Genomic DNA, 16,084 nt, shown 5'->3' with positions numbered 1-16,084 from the left:
TTGTTGACATGAACTTAAATGTTCTTGGATTCGTTAGATATTTGCCAGTCTTATATTTTCACAATCACTGTAAAATTACAGGATGAATAATAGTTTCTCAACTAAATAAGTGCAGTCTTCTCTTCTCTTCTCTTCTCTTCTCTTCTCTTCTCTTCTCTTCTCTTCTCTTCTCTTCTCTTCTCTTCTCTTCTCAGCAGGACTCTGGCAAACAGTATGATATGGCAGGATGTACTAAGAGTCAGGAATGCTCATGAAATTCACCTTATGCTAAATTATACAGTGTGCATTGCTGCAGTGAATCAAAGATTTTAAGTTTCTTGAACTCTTAAGTTCTCTTTGAAGTGCTGAGTTGAACCTGCATCCTGTTTCATTTCTGCTGATTCCTCAGCTCCCTGCTGCTGGAGCTTATCTAAACACTGTAGTGCAGGTGCAACCAATCTCCACCTTCTTCCTAGCAAACTTCCCTGCCTTTCTCTTGTTTCTCCATCTCTCAGAAACACACACACCAAACAGTTTTACTGTTTTCTCCATTTTTTTCACAGCTTAACTGTTTCACATTCCTCTGACATATTTCCTCTAAGTACCGTGCAATGATTTGAATTCAGATGGCAGATGCGAATGGAGAAAAAAAAAAAACAACACAAAAAAATCTGGGACTAGGGACTATTTCTCTTTTAACTCAGTATTTGAAACAGCCTTTATTAAGTTCTTTTTTTATCCATTCTCATGTGGCAGTGAAAGGTCGGTTGTCTCTCTTTTCCTTCCACAGAGCATCCATATTTCATGGTATCAATGCAAATGTCTTGCCTACCATGAATAATGAAGACAGGAAAGAACAGAATGAAAGTAATCAAATAGATGCAACCGAGCCAGCTCCAACATCACCAAGGAGATGGCATCCTTCTTGTCTTTCTATTGTGGTTATTCAACGCAGACGTTGTAGGAGTGCAGGTGTGAGTCAGTGGCGTTGCAAGCATTTTAGTGTCATGAGCATACCACTGGGTATCAGGCCAAGAAAAAAGAGCCTGTGTGGCTTTTTAAGGTCATGCGTTTTGTCTGTTCCAAAAAAAACAAACACTTAACATTTACACTAAAGCACCAACTCAATGTATTTTAAGTTTATATTTATATTACAATAAAGATGTTACCTTTAGCTATTACTGCACTTGGTATCTTCTGTTATTCTGTGGCCAAAATACCATTTTTGTTGTAGCAATATGAGACATGCAGGCTTTGGCTGGACAAAATAGGGGGAAGAACTGCAAACCTCTCAAGAAAAACAAATCAAAGTTCAAGTCAACTTCATTGTCAGTTCTGCAATATGCACAGGGCATACACAGGATTGAAACGAGCCATGATGTGCAATTAAAATAAATATAAAAGATGTAGATATAATAAATAAAAAAGGTAGAGAGCTATGAGATTATAATATGCAGTTATGAAAGATAAATAGTATCTAGTACAAGATATATTAAAACCCATCTGCTGTTACTACTATATATAAAAACATGAGGGACATTTTTAATACAAAGTTTTAAGCACAAATAAAGTTCAAAATCAGAAGTGAAATCAAAACTAAAATCCCAGTGACATCCCTGTAGCTACTGCAAAAACAAGGTGAAGTCATGTGAAATGGATTTACACTTCCCAGTGAAACTGCAGGATGACCTCCCAGCGGCATTCACGAATACAGATTTGTTTACGGGTGTGGTCAGGTTGTGAATTGTGACTGAAGTGAAGCTTCAGATGTGGTACAGCAGGAAAAAATGACTCACCAAACCTCCCAAATATACTGTGAGCTCCACTAATCTTCTCTGGGAATGTGCCATGTGATAAGCTAACCAGGGATCATTTGTTAGCTGTATTTGCTAGTATATAAATATAAAATAGGGGGAGTAATAAAATTGGGGAGTAATAGAATACATGTACCGCTGTTACATATTTAAAATACAAAATATGAGTAACTGTATTCCATTACAGTTACCGTTTAAAAAGGTGGTATTCAGAATACAGTTACTTTGTTGAAATGAATGGATTACTCAGCGGTATTTCCCTGTTTCAAAGGCTATGTCCTCTCACAAAACACACATTAAGAGGCTCTAATGCCTGTGTCTCAATCTTGCTGCCCATGAGAATGGACTGCCATACCCGTTATTATGTGTCTGTGAGCACGAGAGAGGGAGAAAAAGGAAAGTGGATTTGTACGAGTTGTCACCGAGCAGAAACGGGAGATGGAAGCATGTAAATATAATAATAACCACTGCAGCCAAGAAGAGTGCCTAACGAGCCCAGTTGTAAGTAAGCTATTAAGACTGGACTGTACACTGTGTTCATGTTTTCCTCCGAAACAATAAGTCCCACCGGAGCACCCTTTCACTAGCAAAGTTGACCCAGACAACAAAGTAAAGCTAGTTTTCAGCTATGAGCCCGACACGGAACCCAACGTATTAGCCAGAAGTCCCTTTTTTTTTTTTTTTTTTTCAGTTTTACGCCTTTATGGTTCGGAGCCGCGGACCATTTTATATAAGCGCGGAATAGTTTTCTGTACGAGATCGCTGCAAAAAGTGCAGCCTTACCTAATGTCCACCCTACTGTTACTCATTTATATTAAGATTTTAAAATCTAGTTGGTATGGCGAGTAGCCTTCAGTAATAGTAATAAATCACACAGCAACAGTACACTCAGGTAGATGTAAAAAGCATGATAATATATCAAGTAATCCAAAGTATTCAGAATACGTTATTCTCATTCAGTAACAGTGAAAGGAATGAATACTTTTAGATGCCATACTCCTTCAGGGCTTTAGGCAACAAAAGCTGTAGGTGAAATTCAGAAAAAGGTCATGATTTGGGTTGAAAAATTAATCCTTTCAAAATCATTAAGCACACCTTACAAAGCTAGTCTGGCAGAGAGTGTCATAGAAAAAAATTGTGTTTGTTTTATTCTTTAACGAAAAACAGTTGCAGCGATGCAGGCACACACGCACATTCAAATATTGCAGAAAAAAAGGAAAGTGTCACTGTTCATGCAATTCCAATTTGCCATCTACCTGATGGTTTACCCTCAGACTGCTTCCGTGCCCGCTGTTTTGCTCTCTTCGGTATGTCTACTCATTTTATTCAGTCTCAGAAAAATAGTGCTGCCATTGTGTTTTTCACTCATGAATTCATTTTCTGAGGCAAATGCTTTCAATTTCACCACGTAATCTTCAACCACCTAATTCAAGGTGGCATCTGAAATACGCAAGTGTTCCTGTCTGATATTGTTTCTCTCATCTTTCACTCACAGCGGTAATAGATTGTGACTTTTCACTGCTCCTGTACTCAAACACACCTACAAACAAATGCCCGTTAACATATACTTGCTTTAACATGTCACACATCAGAGAGGAGTCTGTTATAGTCGCTGCCTTGACACTGCTGGTTCCCTGCCACCTTTCTAAATCCCACCCACCTCTGACACACTTCAATCCTGAGCTGAGGAATCTGAAAGGATGGGTTTTGGAGCATTTTCAGTTCTCTTCTATTACTGCTACACTCGTTTGCACAAAAAGGCACACTGATAAAGTAGGGCAGTCGATTTTAATTTTCCCAACCCTGATGATATAATATGGGGAAATAATGACGTATTCAATAAGTCATTAGTTTAGTGTCACAAGAGGCTCGTTTTTACACAGGAAAAGGAAACAACTGCGGTTGCAGATCATGCATGTGTATGTGTGCATTTCTGACAGCTGCTCTATAAAAAGTGATCGCTGATGTGAATATCATCATTCAAAGTGCAAAGGACAGAAACTGCAGATTGTTATGCTATTTGTCAAATGTCACAGTGAGACTCAGCCAGGCATTTGAACATGTGGGACAGTCAGGCAGGGTGCTAAACAGAATACAGAATCAGAACACAAGGAAAGAGAGAGAGAGGAGAAAGAAAATGAGATATGAAATGAGCGGTATGTCTGCTTCAGTTTTCAGAATCACATCGGTGGTCTGAGTCTCAGGGGGAAGTAGAGCATTGCTGTTCCAGCAGGTAACGCAGCAAACGCCAGCCAACAAATGAAGATGAATGCAGTTAATCTCTCAGCTGCCAAAACTACACATTCACATTGAGACACATACACGCAGACCAAGGCCTCTCAGCCCCTCCAGTTTACTCTCTCACACACACACACTACTCTACTGAAGTTCTTCCATTTTTAAAAAAAAATTCATTTTAATGTTTCTGACTCATAATGAATAAAATGTTCTATGTGACCGTGTAAATGAGCCTGAATGTGTGTGTGTATGTGTTTGTTTGTGTGGCTTGAAGTGTGTGTTGAAGGAAACTAGAGCAGGGCCACAGATGCTTGACAGCGGGACAGTCTCATTATCCTGGTCCAGTGTGAGAGGCTACCGGCGACCCCCGCCAACCTCATATGTCACTCAGAAGTTGCCTTCGCTAACGGCACATTAGCCTGATTGGTTTCACGTTCCGTAACAGGAGACGGCTGATGAACATGTCCTCTAGTGTGAGACAAAATAAAGAGAATACACTACAAAAAAATGGAGAAGGTTGCAGGAAAGAGTGAATGATCAATTTTGGGTACTAGCAGGTTTTAACAGCTGCAGGTACTGTAAGCTGCAAGGATAAATCACACCAGTTGTTAAATCCCTGCATACCTGGCCATAACCCAACCCCTGACAAGCCTTCAGGCTCTCAGCAGGACCTCCTTGCTTCTGAAGAGATGTGTAAAGACACATTTCAGCCAACTGAGAATAGATGGCAAGTAGTGACGAACCACAGTCTAACTTTGCGTGACATTTATGTTGTGGTTTGTGTAGAAAGGCTTTTGCTGCTTTAACTCAACATCTTGTCCTATCAGGAAAACCCTCTTCTTAAAATTGTTATTTGAGTCCCTCCAATTCTCATTTCAGATATCTTTCATAATGTTAGTAATGGTTATGTAAAAGTTGTGTCAGTTGCTGCATATTATTAACAGGGGCCCGTTAGGACAGTGTTGGTCTTCCTCCAATCGTTTCGTAGTATTTTGGAGTGATTAAATTGGGCTTATGATGCAACAGTCCAGATGACCAGGACTTACAAGAATATGAACAGACGGGAGTCATTCATCATGACTGTAATGTAATCCTCTCATCCTTTTATTAGACAGTCACTTTACTCAGCTGCCATGTAACCCTGTATCCACATACATGAGCATGATACCAGCACACAGTCAGTGAAGATAAAGGATGATGCAGAAATCCAGGTGCAAAAGCTTATGTGAGATGATGGCGGCTTAGGGCCTGTTTTTGTTCAGTGTTTCTGAAAGCAAACACTCCTTTTGGGAAGAAGTGTTGAACGCGGAATGAATTAGGTTTTATAAATATTCAGAAATCTCTCCTCCTCTCTCTCTCTACCCTACTGTGATCACTTAGCTGAACTGCCAAAAAGCCTCAGATCTTTGCAGGCGCTAACTTCCATAGGGGCTCTAAAATCTTATTAGTACAGTGAAACTCAACATGTTTATTTGTTGATAAAAGTGTTTATGTATTCCAAACGAGATGTGTAATCTTGGCAGGAAAATACTGCACCAAATCCTATTAGCACAAAGTTATATTCTTACCAGTGTATTTGTTCTTTTTGGCAGTCCTACCACCCATTTATGACTTTATGATATTTCTTTTTCTTTCATCCTTCTTATTACAATCTCCCAAGATGCAGATCAGTTCTTTGGATTCTTTTGTTGTTTACTGACTAGTTGCCATGTCCATGACTCTCGCTATGCAGTATTTCAGGCTTGTATTGATTTTCACAGCACACCGCCTTGTCTCCTGTGATGTCTATCCGAGTCTTATATATTTCTCTGGCCATTGTCCTTCGTGTGCCAGTCACAGCAGCTGCTCTGCTCTTAAGCCAGCTACCAGTGGGAAACTGAGTCATTGATGTGAAGCATCTTGATGGCTCTCATTCAGCCTCAGGGCATAACTATACTGCTCTGCACAGACCCTGACAAAGCACATGTTGAAGAAACACTGTATAAAAATACATAAAAGACAGCTTGTATACAGTAGCATCTGTATTCTTACAGTAGAAATACTAATATAGGAAAACTAAATTTGATACTGAATGAGTACTAAACTTGATTTTGCAGTGATTTCCCAGATTTAGGCTCTACTTCAGTTTGGACCACAATAAAAGTGTATCAGTTTAAAATGCAGTAATTTATGCCTGATGGTTTGTCTCTGTTGTGTGAGAAAACACCTCCGTGCCCTTCTGTTTGCATACGGGAAAAGCTAACAGTAGGGTGAGCAGTGCCAAGACCTCCGTTTAGAAGAGAATAAGCATCAATGACAACACATTTGACACTGATTTTGTCAGATAGAGTGTGAAAAGGTGGAGCTGAGGTGAGGGTGGATTCAGAGCGCCCTGCAAGTGCACAGCAAATCTGGACAGGCAAAAGCAATTTAAACTGTGCATGAGCTTTTTCAAATGAATTACTAGAAGGCAACTGGCTGATTCATCAGCTGGCTGTGTCATGGTGTGCTGTGTGGCAGGCAGAATGTAGGCAGAACCCAAACGCAGGACTCAGAGACTGAAGGATTAACTTAAAGCGGCAGCCTGTATTGCTAGGAGAACTTTCCATGAAATTAACTCACAAAAACAAACCAAAAACCTCGAGCATGGAAACTAGAAATAAACTGGATTCAAGAAACTAAGTGACATGAACTAGGGAAATGTACCAGGAACAATGAACTAGACTAAATCAGGAACAGGAAGGGGAGAAAACACAGCATGGAGAGGCTACAGCGTGACAACAAACAGGGGAAGACTGAGGACTAAAATACACAGGTAGGATCACGAGATGATGGGGAACAGGAGGAAACACAGCTGGGACTAATCTGACATGATGAGACGAGGAAACGCAAAACTAGATACACTGACGAAGGACAAGGACTATCAAAATAAAACAGGAAGCACACAGACCGAAACTCAGACTCAGGACACCCAAGGTTAACAGAGTAACTGGGGAGACATAGGAAACATAGCGACAAGGGTGACTAGACATAAAACATGGGATAAAGGAAAAGCATAGAGTAGACATGGGAACAAACACTAAAGACAGGCTAAGATAACTACCTGTACCAGGACAGACTGATCTGCTAAGCTTGCGACTAAGCTTGATGTCTTGGCCTGACTTTAGCACCTTGAGGCGACTGTTGTTGTAATCCTATATAAATATAATTGAACTCAAATAACTAAATTAAAGCCATGTTCCAGTTATACTGAGTTATTTCTATTATAAAATATATATAACTGAGGCAGAAGTCAGCTGTATTAAAGTGCTCCTTATGCAACAATTGCTGAAGATATTTAATTTAATAAAACAATCCATTAGATATAACTAAATTTCTAAAAACATATTGCTGAATCTGAGTATTATTCACTTTCATTCAAGAAAAGATTTATATAATGAATGAAGCTACAATTCTTAGCATGGCTGACTGCATATAACTAAAATTAACATACCAGCTCCTCTTGAGATCACAAATGAACAAATTAAACACATTATTATTTTAATATTCCACTGAAAACCGTAGCAATAAATTGTGTCACAGTACACCACTATAAGCAAGAAACTTCCAAAAATATTCTTCTCTAATGATCTGCTCTGTTCAGATCCCTCCTACGTAGGGATGGGAATTGATAAGAATTTAGCGATTCCAATTCCATTATCAACATCACCTATCGATTCAGTTCCTTATTGATTCTCCTATCGATTCCCATAGGATTCTCATTGGCTCCATTTTGAAAGTCACTACTATTTATTACTGCTAAGCAGCAATAAATAAACATTACGTACATGCTAATGAATTACATGCTGTGGGTCAAATGCTTGTGCATACCTTTGTTGAGGTATTTCCCTCTTTGTTGAGATCAGTTGGAGTCGTTACTCAAAAAAGTCATTATAACACATTTCACACAGAACACTTGAAAGTAATGGATTACATTACTTAATTACTTCTGGGGAAAGGAATTTTTTTATACTACTCGTTACAGAGTAGTAAACGGATGAAACTCACTGTCTCATAATCACCATTTAACAATATAACCTGAGGTACAACCCCGCACACATACACAAAACCCTGATGTGGACACAAATCTCTAAGATCGTTCTAAGTAGAACGCAAAGCTGACTGCACAAAGCAAAGATGAAAACCAGCACAAAAAAGCGATCACTACATTGATTCTGCTTTACAAACGTGAACAGGTAGAAAGGGAGGCTGCAGGCTGCTTGTTACCTGTTGAAGTTCAGGGTCTGGCTGCTGGGTTCTTAGCGTTGTTTCAGCAGCATAATGCGGTTGTTTCTGTCCTGGATGCAGTTTTCTACTTTACCACGTATCTCGTCCTTTTTGTGCAATCAAAGTAAATGTCCATATTCACACTATAGACTGCGTGGCTATTTTCCTCCTCTGACAAGTGAGCTGAAATCAGCTGATTGTAGCGCAAGAACCAATACGCAGGATTGATAGGCAGAGAGACCAACAATTCCAAGGATCTGTACTACTAGCTTCCCGATTCCTACTCCTAGGGAAATATCTGGATCTTCAGCTGCTAAATTTTCCACCTTTTTCAGTAGCTATTATCTTATTGTCACTGCTATTTGGTGCTGGGTAATTGCGATAAAGTTTTTAGAATTAAGTCAGTCAAATCTTAAAAACCTTATTATACATATACTTATTGATGTGAGGGGAGAATGATTAGACTGCTTTGAGTCGATAGGAGGCAACAGCAGTAGCAGTATCAAATAACCATTCATTGACACCGAGGTATGCAGAAAAGCATCTCTGAATACACGACACGTTAAATCTTGAAGCAGATGGGCTCTAGCAGAAGGAGACCAGGTAAGAACAAGAAACTGAGGCTACAGTTTACATGGCCTCACAAAAATTGGACAATAGAAGTTTGAAAAAATGTTGCCTGATCGTAGGAGTCTTGATTTTTGCTGCAACATTTAGTTGGTAGGCTCAGAATCTGGTATAAACAACAACATGACTTTCTTGCCACACTTAAGGCCCCTTAGTACCAACTGAGGGTCATTTAAAGGCCACATCCTGCCTAAGCATTGTTGCTCACAATTGTCCATCCTTTTACGACCACAGTTTACCAATCTTCTGATGGATGCTTCCAGAAGGATGACACGCGATGCCACAAAACTTAAATCAATTCAAACTGGTTTCTTGGATATAACAGTGTTCAGTGTACTGAAATGGCCTCCGCAGTCACCAGATCTCAATCCAATAGAGCCTTTTATGATGCGGTGGAACTGGAGATTAACATGATGGATATGCAGCACTAAATCTGCGGCAACTGTGTGATGCTATCGTGTCACTTTGGACCAAAATCTCTGAGAAATGTTTCCAGCACATTGTTGAATCTATGTCACAAAGGATTAAAGTGATTCTCAAAGCAACAGAGCTCCAACCCAGTATTTGCAAGGTGTACTTAATAAAGTAACTGGCAAATGTATGTTCTTTATTGTTTTTTAGGTTTTAGTTTCTTACAGAAACTGAAGTACATATAAGTATATATTGAGGACATTTTCGCAAAACCCCTATAAAGCAATAAGCAATATTTGAAACCCATGACAATGATCTACAAATTATGTTAATCCAGCTGTTTAGCAAAAATCTTGCTGTATTTTTCTTTATTGTTTATTGTAAGCCTGTTTCACATGTGTCTTCTTGTGTGTCCCAGACGGAGCTCTGTTTCCAATTTTCCCAGTATCTGCAAGACAGACTTGGCTGATACAGTTTTCATTACCCTGAGGGTGATGTAAGATGTTCAGGCAGTACTGTTGAAACTCTTGAGAGAAGCTTAGTAGAAAAAGGGTCAGTGTCAGATAAAGAATAACAGTATTTGAATCACAAGTTATTATGGTGCTTGGGAGACTGCGGAGGAGAGTTGCTGTGTAGAAGTGAAAGAGAGCTTTCACATCACAGAGCAGAGAGAAAGCCGACATGGGAAATAAAATGAGGTGAGGAGGATGAGGAGTGCAGCGAGAAACTGAAGGCTTTTAAGCCAAATAGCTGGTTCGCGGTGTAAAAGAGGGAGGGAGGAGATGTCAAATGGATGAGAAGAAAACAGAGCCAGGGATTAATGGATGTGTGTAAAATGAAACTAGATTGTCACAACAGTAGGAGTCAACCAGGGGAACTGCTTAGGTCACACTTGGAACTGTGCCCCCTTTTTTGTCCCTTCCCCTCTCTCCTTGTTTTCCTGTGCTCTTTCCAACACCAGCTCCTTTTTTCTCTCCTCATCCCTTCCCTTTCATCCCCTTTCCCTCCCTCCCTCGCCCAACCTCCCCTGTGGCTGTCCTGTGACGTTGAACAGACGTGGAGGTTAACATCACTGAGAGGATAAAGGGGAAGGCGCGAAGCAGAGCTGAGTGTGGGTGCGGGCTCAGACATAAATAGAAAGTGACCTACCGTGAACACGCGCTGCTGCACAACATTAATAGACAGACTTAGGTAACATAAGTGCGCACACATCTGTATTTTCTAAGGTTACGTGTTGCATTAACATAAGCTGTTTTCTGTGCATTTTGTCAAAGGATTAAAGTAAAATGCCAACAACTGCAGCTTAACTGTCTATGATGTCCCTGATGAGTCAGTTAAGCAATACGCTCTCCTCTGCTGTCTACTCCCTTGCCTGTCTTTCCCCTCTCTTAACAAGTGGACGTGTAATCAGACATCGCAGGTTTGCTCTGCATGGCTGTACTCTGCTTTATCCACTCGCAGGTGCACAGCTAGGGACAGATCAAGGTTAGGGGTGTAATGATAGACAGGATTCATGGTGTGGTACCTAGCTTGCACATGTGCAAGTTATCAGAGGAAGACCACCTCCAGGTGAAGTACGAGTATGTAACATCAACTAGCTTTGACACATGTACGGAAGATAACCTATGTTTTTTGACCAGAGCAATCACAGGTTCAGGCAACGGAGAGAATGATTAAAACGTGCAGCATGACTTGACCTATGTCTTAAAGAAATTTTCACAGAGTCTGCAGAGTTCTTAAGGCTAAAATGTTGACTGTTAAAACATTCCAGGTGGAGCGTGAGCTCTGCTGTTGATCTGGAAATGCAAGAGTATCAACTTCTTAATCTGTCTCACAGTGCGTATTGAGCTGAGGTACAGTTAAAGCCTGTACAGTTAAAACCCTTAAACAAGGTTAACATGGAACAACACTATTATGCAAACCCATATTAAGGAGCACAAAGCATACAAATAGATGCAAGGTATAGTAAACAATGGATAAATAAGGTAAAGAATGTGATTTTCAGCTATTTTTTTGCGTTTAAAGAGACAAAACACTAATGTGGAACTTAAATTATTGATCTCAGAGAGACTGAAAGAGTGAACAGCAAAGGGGTCCTTGAACTGCTGTTAATCCCATTCAGCTGCCCCCTAATACTGTGGTATAGATGTCCCGAGCTGGGTAGACTATAATGACAAAATGCACTGACTGTGGCGAAGGTCTATTTTTAAACTGAAATTGTTACATAATTAAGAGTGCATCAATAAGTCAATTGAAGGAGAAAGAAGAATAGTGACATGGGTCGGATGTAAACATGTTAACAACTCCCAAGAGGGCGGTGTGCATGCACTCTCATCACCATAAACACTTCCCTCTTTCTTTCCCTCTCTCTCACGTGCACATGCAGACGCACATGATAACAAACACAGCTTCCTACTTATTAACAAGAATGAAGTGAACATTAATTCCAGCATCTAATATTCACTTGGAGCAGCACACAGTAAGAATGGCCTTGAACCAATGTAAACAAAGCAGTGAACTGGTGAGGTAGGAAATTATGTGCATATTCAACTCATTTCAATCTCTTTTGTCATTTTATTTTCAAGAAGAAAAAAAAGAAACATCTGTGTTTATTAATTATTCCCATTATGCAAAGTTATTCAAATGAAAGCAATGAACAGCTCCAGTTGGTGTTGTGTAATCTGTTTCGGTCTTTTGAAAATGGACTGTCATTGACACCATTATTCGAGACAAACTGACAACAAAATGATTAGGCAAGAGTGGATGTGGTGAAAACATAACACATTAACAGACAGCTGTAACACAGCGCCTGGTTTGTTAGAGGTGCAGTTTCATTGCTTGCCATTGATCTGTGTTGCAAGTGCTGCTGTAAGTAAAGCGTTGGTGAGGTTTTTGTTGAGTGCACGTTTCTTTATGAATGCAGTAAAAATGCATTGTTGCCACGAGCCTAATGACGCACCGTCTTAGGGAAACCATACATTTAGCTAGTACACTGTATGGTCTGCTGTATTTAACTTTGGCGTTCAGTTTCAAGAATTTCCATTTCAATTGTCTTTTTTTAAGCTAGGCTTGAAGATAAATGACTGTTGTTTTTAGTGAACAGACATGTGAGGGGTATTGATCTTCTTATTCAATAAAGCTCCAATAACTGAATAAGGACTCCCTAAAATGTCAAACTAACCCTTTAGAAAAAAAGAATCAGAAAATGCCAGACAATGAAAAAAGGAGTTAGGTTACCTTTTGTAATGTTACATTTTTCACATTTCTAACGCAGTAAACACTGACAGAAGAAAAGGTTATCAAACAAAACTTGTCAAAGTTAACAGAATAAAAACACAAATTTAAAAAATGCATGCTTATGTTAAAATAAAGACTTTTTTTTACTTTTAGTGAATCAGTTTTAATTTTCTTTTTCTTTTTATTGCATGAAAACAACGGACGGTCAAGTTTAATTTGGCCAGAAACAAGTATGTATTGCTGTTAACATCAAAGCTTGTTGTAGGGATCAGCAAAGTCAAAATGCTAATGCAAAACTGCAGTAATATTAAAACTTACTGTATGCCAAGTCCAACCAAACAACCAAAACTTAGTTTTCAAAAGTTAACAAAAGAAGTGACTCGCAAGCTGTAGCACTGGAGCATCTATTTCTATCCGTATCTGTTTGTACACTAGAATTGCTGTGGCAACAATGTCTTTCTGTGAAGTGCTCTTTAAGTTTGTTTTCAGCTTTGCTGTTGGCTTTATGTTCACACTTAAACACTAAAAATAATTGTCATTATAATAGGGATTTGTGTTGGTATTTGGGACTGTAGCCTCAGGTTTATATCCTTAACAGGTAATGTGGCAATGACTTGCTGCCTACAGGTATCAAGTGAGTAACTTGATGCTTAATCTGACGAACAATAATCACAGCATCAATATAAGGACTCACAAATATCAGCAAATCTCCGCTGACACTATTGGAAAGAACAAGAAGGAATGCACAAAAAACAGGAAAATCTGTTACAGCACAATATCACCCAGAAAATCTGAAAAAAAAAAAAAAAATCTGGAAAATCTCAAATAAACAAAAATGTTTGTCCATGAAAACAACTGACAACAACAGAGAGCGGGGACCAGGAGGGATAAAAGTCCCAGCATTTTATTTCTTTCCATCAGCTGGCATTGGATATAAAACACCGGGACACGACCACAAGGTAATTAACACATAATGCTCCAACACAACAATAAATGCTAGCAATTATGTCGGCCACTAAAATAGCTTATGTCGAAGACACTACAAAGATTCGCTCCAGAAGTCTAAATCCTGTCTAGGTCTGTCATAAAATGACAACATCAAGAACAGCTGTGGCTAAAACTTAACCAAAAGAGCTACAGTTTGCTTGCAGCATTTTATATTTAATACTGCCTCCACCACATTCTTAAATCAAATTATATGTACATGTAAAATAAGCCGTAGTGCTTAATTTTGATAATAAATGCAAAATACATGCAGAATTTCTGATGAACCTCTTCGCAAGGGTTATCGATTCAAGTGCAATTTTGAGCATATGACTCTGTAAACAGACATATCAGTCAGGTAGCTGCCAATGCACAAAAATGATGGCATTACAACAGAGTGGTAGTGCATTGCTGTTTGAGTCATCAAGATGCAAGCAAAGCCAGCACACAGTATTTAGCTCTAATGAGCCTCTGACTTTGAGGCACATCAATGAGGCGCCTCATTCATAATAAAGAGCTTCAGTCCCGCGGGCAGCAGCTAAATGAACTGGGACCAAATGCAGGCAAACAGTTTAGTCTGCTCCCTCAGCTCTGTGAGCACTGGCTGTGATAATTAACCACACAACTAAATTCCAGAGTCGTATTGTAGGTAGCTTAGCAGACACCGGGGATACACATGGGGTGGCAGCATGTGAGCACATGACACAGGACATTTAGGTTTATAGATGACCATTCACTAATACAACCAGCTTATGAAGCAAACTGGGATAAAAAGAATTGAGATTAGAGAAACGAACAAACAAACAACAAAAAAAACCCTCTTTCCTTCTTGTCATGCTTGCAAAACCACTGATTAAATCTCACCTTCAGCTGAGGATTCAACCCAGAGAAATAAGAATCTAACACACAGCTTATGGGAGATAAATTTGGGAGTTAATCAAGACATAGCAATTAAAAAATTATCTTACACAACAGGCAACTTATATACAGTGCCATGTGGATCCCAAAATAAATTTAACATTTTGTAACATGCTCTCTCCAAATCCCCTGAGAAATGATCAATGGATCAGCTTTGCAAATCTAATACCCGGAACAAAGCACACGGGAGGATTAGCAATGTTTATCATTATTATCCTAACAGTCTCCATCCAAATGAAAGGAATTCTGGGAACTTGGCTGGCAGTGCCGGAATATGGGCACACAGCACTGAAGAGACCCTCACAAACACCTCTGAAGCCATAGTGATGGATGACATCCATGCAGGTCAGTGCTGATGGTGATTGATCAGTCTCTGAGGCCAATGATGTCAGTCACAGCCAATGTGACAGAGATGGGAGGAGACATACGTGGAAGAGTCAAAGAGGTACAAGTCAGAGCATTCATCATACAGGCGTCACATGGATGTGGATATTTAATGCCTTTATTCATAGTTTCTTGATTTCTAATCTAAATTTGTTAAAAAAAAATAGTATTGGAATCTGCTAGATACTTTAAACTAGTGATTTTGATTAAATAAAGGTAAAAAATTAATAAGTGAATACTAACTAAACTAAGTAAACATTTCTGATTATCTTTTCTTCGCAGCTTTACAGATTTCCATCAGTTTTCCTTGTACAGCACACAACAGTACAACAATATTGCTTACCTTTTTTGAATGTCAGCTTATTGTGGACATTTTTTACAGCTTCACTAGACCGGCTAGAGCAGATTGCTTTCCCACAGTGCTGTGCTGTTGCTGAATAAACTAGCCCTAAATGTTAATCTGACAATGTTGCATTAAAAAAATGTGAGTGCTCAGTGACTTTATGCAAAAACAAGACAGAACTGAAACTGTCAGTGGCCTTCATCTTAACAGTAGAGAAGCAGGATTTAGTGTTCAACTAAAATCATATATGGTTTTAGTTTATCATTACAATTCAAAATCAATATTTTTTTAATGTAATCAAACCTGAGGATTTAAAGCTGTTTCCCTGACTCAACTATTACAGACTGCCTTCACTTCTCTTTTATCCTCACCCACCTGAGCTCTTTACTGTGGTGACTAAGAGTGTGAAAATCTCAGCCTACCTTGACTCACTAATTGACCTCAATGTGGGGTTTGAGAAAATAAGGTGAAATTGCTCCATTAGCAGTTCTGGAAAAGGCAACCCTGCTGTGATTAGTGTTATTTTGTTCTGAAAAGTCCTTTTAGGGTTCTGTTTCTGGGAACATTTCGGCATGAGTAATCCATTAATCAGAGTTTACATAAGTTTAACTTCGCACCAACTGCAGAGGTGTTGTCATGTGAGGAAATGTGGACCTAAGATACCATGGCATCAATGTGGGAAAGGTTTTCACAAAGCCTGTATTTAACATAGTTTTTTTCTCTAATTTGGTATGTTTAGTCTGATAATAGTATTACTATAGCATATGATTAATTTGACAGAGCACCTCTTTTATTTCAATAAAACTTAAACTGACGTTAGATTTAACAAATGCTGTATGAGGAGCAATTGTTCAGTTTCAGAGCAATACTGTAAATATGGTTGTACTTTTAATGCTTCAGCTAT

This window comes from Neolamprologus multifasciatus, chromosome 23 (genome assembly GCF_963576455.1).
Source record: "Neolamprologus multifasciatus chromosome 23, fNeoMul1.2, whole genome shotgun sequence".
Taxonomy (NCBI): Eukaryota; Metazoa; Chordata; class Actinopteri; order Cichliformes; family Cichlidae; genus Neolamprologus; species Neolamprologus multifasciatus.
This window is presented reverse-complemented; position numbering follows the sequence as displayed.